Raw genomic sequence first — 8,707 nt, 5'->3', positions numbered from 1 at the left:
AGATTATTGTCTAAATCAATGGAGTCCCACTTCTATAGCGCAAATCTTATAGGTGATACTTCATCACTATTTCCCATGAAATGAAACGGAATGGTCTATAAACTTTAGGTCATATTCTGTTCAGGCAATCCAATTCTGCTTATAATCTTAAGTTTTAGTTGCTTGATTTGTTATGTCTAGCATTATCCTAGTCTTTTTACATAGTGCTCTGCTGTACAGCCACATGTTCTAGATGTTCTCTCTTCAATTATGCATATTTGCATTGCAACCTTATGCTGGATGCTGTAAAGGGTTTTTAGGGGTTTCTTAATACTTCTGCTATGGATATGTAAAAAGAAACAGATAAACCTTGTGTGATGTTTTAAATTATAGAAGAAAACTAACTTACCAAAGGTAGATGAGCTCATATCTTCGACACCACTTAACCTGATAGATTTGAAATCTCTTTAGTCCTAACAAGGACATCTTTTCTTCAGTTTGAAAGCTACATTGTTTGAATATTTTAGAGGTATGCAGGATTCTGATCAATTCACTTTTAGTAAGATCTGCCTCTATTTGTTGTTTGTTTTTTCATTTGAGTTTGTTAATTATTTTGCGGTGCCTGCAGATGTTTTGGGAGTTTGGACTAAAGCACTGAAAATAACAAGAAAAGCTATTGGGGTTGACTTAACCATAATATTGAGTTTTAACATAGTTATGTACTTACACAAATGTCTAGTGAATCTTGGAGCGCACAGTTGCTTGTTAGAGGCCTTGGTTTGTAGATTACTGCACAGGCCTGCACTTAGGCAAATAGAAGAATGTAGTTAACGTAAATGTCTGGTGAATGTGGGAGTATACAGTTGCTTGTTTGAGGCCTTAGCTTGTAGTTACTGCACAGGCCTGCACTTTTTGGATAGGCATTGAGATGCTAATCTAGAGATTCAAATCTTCTACATTTTATGGTCTTTATTGACCAAGAGTATATTTTTGTGTGTAAAGGGTTGAAGACTGTGCAGAACGATTGGACAGGTTCAAGCTTAAGTTCCTGATATAGTACACTTCCCTATATTGTACCAATTTAATGCATCTGTAATGGCCTGCTAAAACTCACTGCTTCCTACTGGTTGTGTGATGGTCTCTTCCCTTATGGTAGTCATCTGCAGTTTCCCAGATTCTATGCAGATTCATATTCAAGTTGTGATGAAGATAACGGAAAAGACTTTTTACTGGAAGAGGTTGAAATGCCAGGCCTGTTCATTCAATGAATTCAGGATCACAATATGTGTTCAACTGGATATGGAGAGATAACTGAGAGACAATCTGAGACGAGGAGTGCAACTATGCAAGTGCTGATAATGAACAAAGTTGAGAATATCTGGAAATTGTGCTCTAGCCTATATGCATTGTTTCCTTTTTTTCCTTACTGACTAACCACATTTAGTACTGATATTTTCAAAAAAATTGCATTTCAAAAATGTTATTCAAGCATCTACTTATTTATTTGTTCCTATTCTTTGTTGTGGAACTCTAATCATATTTTTTCCTGCTTCACATTTTGGATTCCCGTGATTTGATCCTCTGTAAACAGGATGGAAGCTTAACTACTGCCGGAATTGATTGTAAACATATGGTTTCCCATTCATTGAGGCATAGTTATATTATTCTATGGGTATTTTAAATTTGCATAATTGCTATTTTGCTTAAAATATCTGGAGATTTGGTTCCGGTTTGAAATATCATTTTGGAAATGCATTGGTTACATTGCAATCCTTTTTCTTTCTTGAACTGTTGCTTCCGCAACCCATTGCCTTATTTTCATGATAATTTTAGTTGTTTTTCTCAATCTTATGCAAGAACTTAAAATTTCTCTACTTGGAAGAGGGAGTCATCCATATGTTGCCTTCCGTAGTTTGTCATGTGATTGGGAATTTTGTGTCTCATCTCTTTGTAGCACCAAAGAGCAGTATCTGCATGATGGTGGTGCAGAAGCATCAACGTGTGAGTGCATACTGGTAAGCATTTATCTTGAGCCAACTGCAAATAGCGAACCACTGCTTTCAGCTAATAGCGATCCTCTGCAATGCCTGCTGAAGGAAAAGCTGGATTAAGAACCAACAGGGGCTCCGACCATCTGGTATGAACAGTTTGTACAAGTCACCATGTGATGGGAAGTTGCAAGTTCGAGCCTCACTGGTATATGGGTTGGCTTAAAGGCCTGGTAGTTTGAGCCTGTCAGAGGCCTGTCTGGGTTGGCTTAAAAGGTTGTTTGTACAAGTGAGGGAGCCTTAATTCCCCCAGCTGTTATGGAAGAGAGAAAAACAAAGCTGGATTAAGATTCTTTTTTACTTATTGCTGATTGCACCAGAGGTGTTTAGGGTGGCCAATCGGTTTTACTGTTCCCTGTTCTCATCTCAAAACTGCAAGTTGCCCTTGCTCAGCAGGGAATTACGTTGTGGAGAGGGATGCACACCCTGAGTTTCGAAATCGCGACACCCCTTCAACTAGGGAATTTACAAGCCGCCCCTGGCCAGATGAGCACTGCTGAGGTTGACCTTGCTAACAAGAGCTTTAGCTTCATTCTGATAAACTTGGCATTGGATCATGCAGGCTATTTACATTTTCATGATGATTTTTTGTTTTTTTTTATATCAAGGAGAAACCACCATTGTGGTTCAGACATCTCACATTACGAGCTGAGAGGTTGATTTACATCACATGTACAGTTGGCTTTGAAACGCTATCTGGGTCTCACATTGGATTCCATTCCTCTATTAAGAGGTTGGTACTACAGAGGTTTTTGATTTTTCAGATTTGACGTTTAATGGTTAGTGTTCTAAGTTCTAACACTGCCTGTACATCCATAGCATAGTTTCATGGTAGTTTGACATTAGAGATGCACACGGGTCATTCTAGATTCTAGACCCAATATTGTATCTGATTTTGACGAAAAGGAATCTAGACCAGGATTCCTTTTGGGATCTCATGCTGAAGATCCAGATCCGAATTTGCGATTGGTTTTTTGTGGTCAATATCCATTCATTTTCATATAAAAAAGCAGACAGATCAGGTTAAATAAGATTCTGGTCCAAAATCATACTTTATATGCATATCTGGATCTGACCTGGATTAACCGTATAAGGTATGGGCGATTCATATCCAACAATATGGATCAGATTTGAGGGCGCCCTCGCTTTATGCAAGTTACTCTGTGATGTCATGGACACACAGCCTCACTGTTCCTGAAAAATCCATTAAAGTGTTTGGATGGTGCTGATTTTCAATCAAGTTCTTGATATTGGTAAATGTAGTAGAAAATGTGCTAAGGGCCACTTATGCTTCAGAGTGGGCCCCGCTACAAGGGCATTTCGGTCAGTCTAAAATCTGCAAACCTGGAGTCTAGGATTTGTTATGCTCAACTATGGACTAAATAAAAATAAAACCAGTGTGTTCTATGTTGCAAGGTGATAAAGAGGGGGTGTAGTGGGTTCTAGGGATGTAAACGGTCGGACTTAGCTATTGCCGGGTCTGACCTAATCAGATCTGACACAATTCGGTATTGAGAACAAACAAAATTGATTCCATATCCAACTTGCTTAAAATTCAATATTTACACATGATCAGATTTGGATCTTAGTCGGGTTCGAATTCAACTCAGATGCAAAACTCAATACAGAATCTGGATCCAATTATTAATTGTATCTCAATTTGGCTACCGAATCCAATTAGTTGAATTTGGATTCGGGTTGGATGCCTGATTACATCCAACCCGTAGACATTCTTAGAAGGGATGGTCTTAACCTTTTGCCTTTTGTATGAAGTGGGTACTATCAGGAACCTCTTTTATTTTTTTGATAAGCAACCTGGGAAATAACACCCATGGGGTTCGAAGCTGAGGCCTCTCAATTATGAATTTATGATAGTGTGACCCAATCATCTAGCTATCCCATTCTAAGCCTTGCTGCCAGGACTTGGAGAGATGTCAAGGATTGCATTTGATGATGGGATTCAGTTCAACTATCATACTTGCTCTGTCAAGTAACTGGAAGCAAGGCAGATAATGCATATCCTAAGTAGGGATTGCAAATAGATCGAGTATGGTCAGGCATCCAATCAGAATCCAATACTTTATTTTGAGTCCTTAAATAAGATCCAAATGTGAATCCGATTGAATTGGGATTTGTCTGCCTAACCCCAGATTGCCAGCCCCAAGAGGGGTTAGCGTAGTGGGGTGGGGCCTTAGCTGCTAGATGGGCAGTCAAGGTTCTATTCTCATGGTTGCTGCCCCTCTACGCAAGTCAAAGCATAGCATAGGCCTTGGAGGCAGGGGTCCTAGCCTCGGAGCTTTACGCTGTCGGCAACGATCCGCAGCTATGGCAGGCTGAGCCAGTGCAATTATAAATCCAAAAAAAAAAAAACAGCTTGCCAATCAGGAAAAAAAAAGAATTGAGATTTGCATAATCATATTAATTTTGGATTTGAGATTGAATTCAAAGTATCCAGACTCAACACTACTTCACTGGATTTGATTTGGATCCAGACCTGGATATGGAATCAGATCAATCATACCAGACGGAATCCAATCCTGTTGTACCAGCAAGTTCCCAAAGCAACCTTGCAGCTTTGGAGATTGACGAATAGATCCAGTTGGGCACTTCAAATTGGTAGTGATTGTTCCTAAAAAAAAAAGGCCTCAAAAAGCAAATGGTGACAAGTGCAACATTGCACTGACGAATGGTGCACCCCTAGAGAAATTTTACTGTTAAAGTGACTTTCCTAACATCAAGCTTGAATGCCAAGAGCTTTCTACTGATAGATATAGCACTATCAATAGCCCCAAGGGGTTTGGCATAATGGGATGGGGGGCTTGGCTGCTAGACAGGTGGTCAGGATTTCATTCTCACTGGTGTCAGCTCCTTGCATATAAGAAGGGGGCAAGGGCATCATGTTCCTTACTTTACTAGTGCTGAAACAAGGCGACTCTCTCAGGGCAAGGAGTGTGCCACGGGTTTACACTGTCACGAAAGCTACCGTAAGTACAGCAGGCATAGCCAGCGTGACCAGGTCTTTGATCCTGGGGTGGTTTTCCCGTTCCTCGCAGAACAAAAAAAATCAGGAAAGAAGCTTTTATACCGGTGTAGCAAAATGGCATGTCTGAGCAGTTCATTGGCTCCTTTTAAGCATGAAAAGGCTGCCATGTTAGGTTGTCACCTGGACATCGAGAGGAATTGTCACATGAAAATTGTAGGACAGCCTCAAAGTATCTACCCAGTCTTTAACATAACACATATTCATGATCAATTAGCAACAGTTAGTACAACCAAAACAAAAGGTGAGGCAAACAATACCTATTTGGTTCATGTAAGTGAAAGGCCGTCCATGAAATTGAGAAGCATTCCACAGAAAATCCTATCAAAAAAACAAGATATTCCACAGAAAGATTATTGTAACGAGTTATTTTTAGCGGGCAAGTTAAAGATGCAGCAAAATTCACCATATTATTTTGTCAAGATCATAGGATGACACATTTGCCCTAAAACAACTTCAACGTCCACTTAACTCTTCTTTCCAAGACTAGGCAGGTAAATGCAGGACAATTTTCTCAAAACAGTGAATCCGGGTTCCTGCACCCCAACATGGATGTTTCAATATACTGCTGATACAACAACAACAACAACTACGCCTTCATCCCAAAACAATTGGGGTCAGCGATATGAACCAAAAAAGAAATTCATTTTGGGTCTTCCACATGAATCCTTTTCCTCCAATCATTTCTATCCAACGCCATGTCCTCGGTGAGGTTCAAAGCATTCATATCCTTTCCTATCATCTCCATCCAAGTCTTCCTAGGCCTACCCCGACCTCTTTTAACTAATATATTTTCCCATTTCTCCAACCTTCTAACTGGAGCATCATTAGGCCTTCGCCGAATATGTCCAAACCACCGTAAACGATTCTCTCGCATCTTATTTTCAATGGGTGCAACACCTACCTTCTTACGTATCTCTTCGTTCCGAATCTTATCTTTTATTGTATTTCCACACATCCATCTAAGCATCCGCATCTCAGCTACACTCATTTTTTGAATATGATGTCTCTTGGCAGCCCAACATTCCGTACCATATAGTAAAGCGGGTCTAATAGTCGTCCTATAAAACTTTCCCTTCAACCGCAATGGCATTCTACGATCGCACAGCACTCCAGTAGCACTTTTCCATTTCATCCACCCAACCTTTATCCTATGATTTACATCTCCATCAATTTCTCCATACTTTTGAATGATGGATCCCAAATATTTGAAATAATCATTCACCGGTATATCTTGCTCACCAAGCTTCACTACACTCCCATCACTACTTCGTTGCTTACTAAACCGACATTCCATATATTCAGTCTTACTCTTACTCAACTTAAAACCTCTAGCTTCCAATGTCTGTCTCCATAATTCTAACTTAGCATTAACCCCAGCTCTAGACTCATCAATCAAAACAATATCATCAGCAAACAACATACACCACGGTACATTTTCTTGAATTGATCTCGTAAGCTCATCCATCACTATCGCAAATAGGAAAGGGCTTAAAGCAGATCCTTGATGTAACCCAACCGTTATCGGAAAATTGGTTGTCACCCCTCCACAAGTGCGGACATTGGTTACTACTCCTTCATACATATCTTTAATTATACTAATGTACTTGAGAGAAACACCTTTCTTCATCATTGTCCACCAGAGAACGTCCCTAGGTACTCTATCGTATGCCTTCTCTAAGTCAATAAAAACCATATGCAAATCTTTGTTCCTCTCTCTATATCTTTCAATAAGTTGTCTAAGAAGATGTATAGCTTCCATAGTTGATCTTCCAGGCATAAAACCAAATTGATTCTCCGATATCATGACAACCTTCCTCAACCTAGACTCAATCACCCTCTCCCAAAGTTTCATAGTATGACTCATGAGTTTTATACCACGATAGTTTGTGCAATCTTGTATATCACCCTTATTCTTATATAAAGGCACCAAAGTACTCTTCCTCCACTCATTAGGCATCTTATTTGTTCGCCAAATCAAGTTAAAAAGATTTGTCAACCATTCTAAACCTTTCTCTCCCAAGCATTTCCAAGCCTCGATAGGTATACCATCTGGGCCAACTGCCCTTCTTGATTTCATTTTCTTCAAAGCCTCTGCAATTTCTTTCTTTTGAATCTTGCGCATGAAGTCACGATTTATCTCATGAAAAGGAATGGAGAAGTCTCCAAGATCTTGAGCATGACTATCATTAAATAGCTTATCAAAATAATCTTTCCATCTCTCCTTAATCTCCTCATCTTTGACTAAAACCCTTTGCGTTTCATCTTTGATACATCTAACCATACCCAAATCCTTCGATTTCCTATCTCTCATCTTTGCAAGCCTATAAATATCCTTCTCGCCTTCTTTGGTATCCAACTTGTCATAAACCTCCTTATATACCTTAGCCCTCGCGTTTCGAACAACTTTTTTAACTTCCTTCTTTGCTATCATATACTTCTCCAAATTCTCATTATCACGACTCTTACTTAGATTTCTATAACACTCTCTTTTAACCTTAATAGCTAATTTGACATCCTCGTTCCACCATGATGTATCCTTACCTAGTGGTGCACCGCCTTTAGACTCACCCAATACCTCCTTAGCTACTTTTCTCATACCACCCGCTATCTTATTCCACATTGATTCTGAATCCTCCTCGAGACACCAATCAACTTCCTTAACTACCTGCGCTACAAACATTCCTTGTTTAGCTCCTTTCAGTGCCCACCACTTAATTCTAGGATCTATCCTATGTCTATCCCTTTTGCGGCATTGTCTAATTCTAAGATCTAAAATTAAGACTCTATGTTGTGTAGCTACACTTTCTCCTGGTATAACCTTACAATCGATGCAACAACCCCTATCACTCTTTCTAAGTAGGAAAAAATCTATCTGACTCGTATTAACCCCACTTTTAAATGTTACTAGGTGAGACTCCCTCTTCCTAAACCAAGTGTTTGCTAAGATCATATCATAGGACAAACAAAAATCTAAAATCCTTTCTCCACTTTCATTTCTTTCTCCTATACCATAGCCTCCATGGATATTCTCAAATCCATCCCTACTAATGCCTACATGTCCATTAAGGTCACCGCCGATGAAAAGCTTTTCTCCATAAGATGTCTCTTGTACTACTCCATCTAAATCTTCCCAAAATTGATGCTTAATGGAATCATCTAAACCTACTTGAGGTGCATAAACACTAATAATATTAATAATATCCGTACCTAATACTAATTTAATAAGTAAAATTCTATCACCCTTCCTACGGACCTCAACTACATTATCTATAAACTGACGACTCATAGCAATCCCTACTCCATTCCTATTCCTATTTATTCCTGTATACCAAATCTTATATCCCCAAGGTTCTATCACTTTAGCTTTCTCACCTACCCATTTGGTCTCTTGAAGACATAAAATATCAATCTTTCTCCTACACATAACATCTACTAACTCTACCAACTTACCAGTTAAAGACCCTATGTTCCAAGTGGCTAACCTAATTTTATGGTCTTGGACTAACTTCTTTACCCCCACCCGTCCAACAAAGTGAGGGAACCCTTGCCTATTTGACACCACACCCGGGCGCCGGTGTGACGCGTCGCTTCTGGGCGACGACCTAGCAACCCTTGCACATTTATCACTGCCTCCGGG

This window comes from Nuphar pumila, chromosome 9 (genome assembly GCF_984573655.1).
Source record: "Nuphar pumila chromosome 9, dmNupPumi1.hap1.1, whole genome shotgun sequence".
Lineage (NCBI taxonomy): Eukaryota > Viridiplantae > Streptophyta > Magnoliopsida > Nymphaeales > Nymphaeaceae > Nuphar > Nuphar pumila.
The sequence above is the reverse complement of the archived record's forward strand: the minus strand, read 5'-3'. Positions refer to the sequence as shown.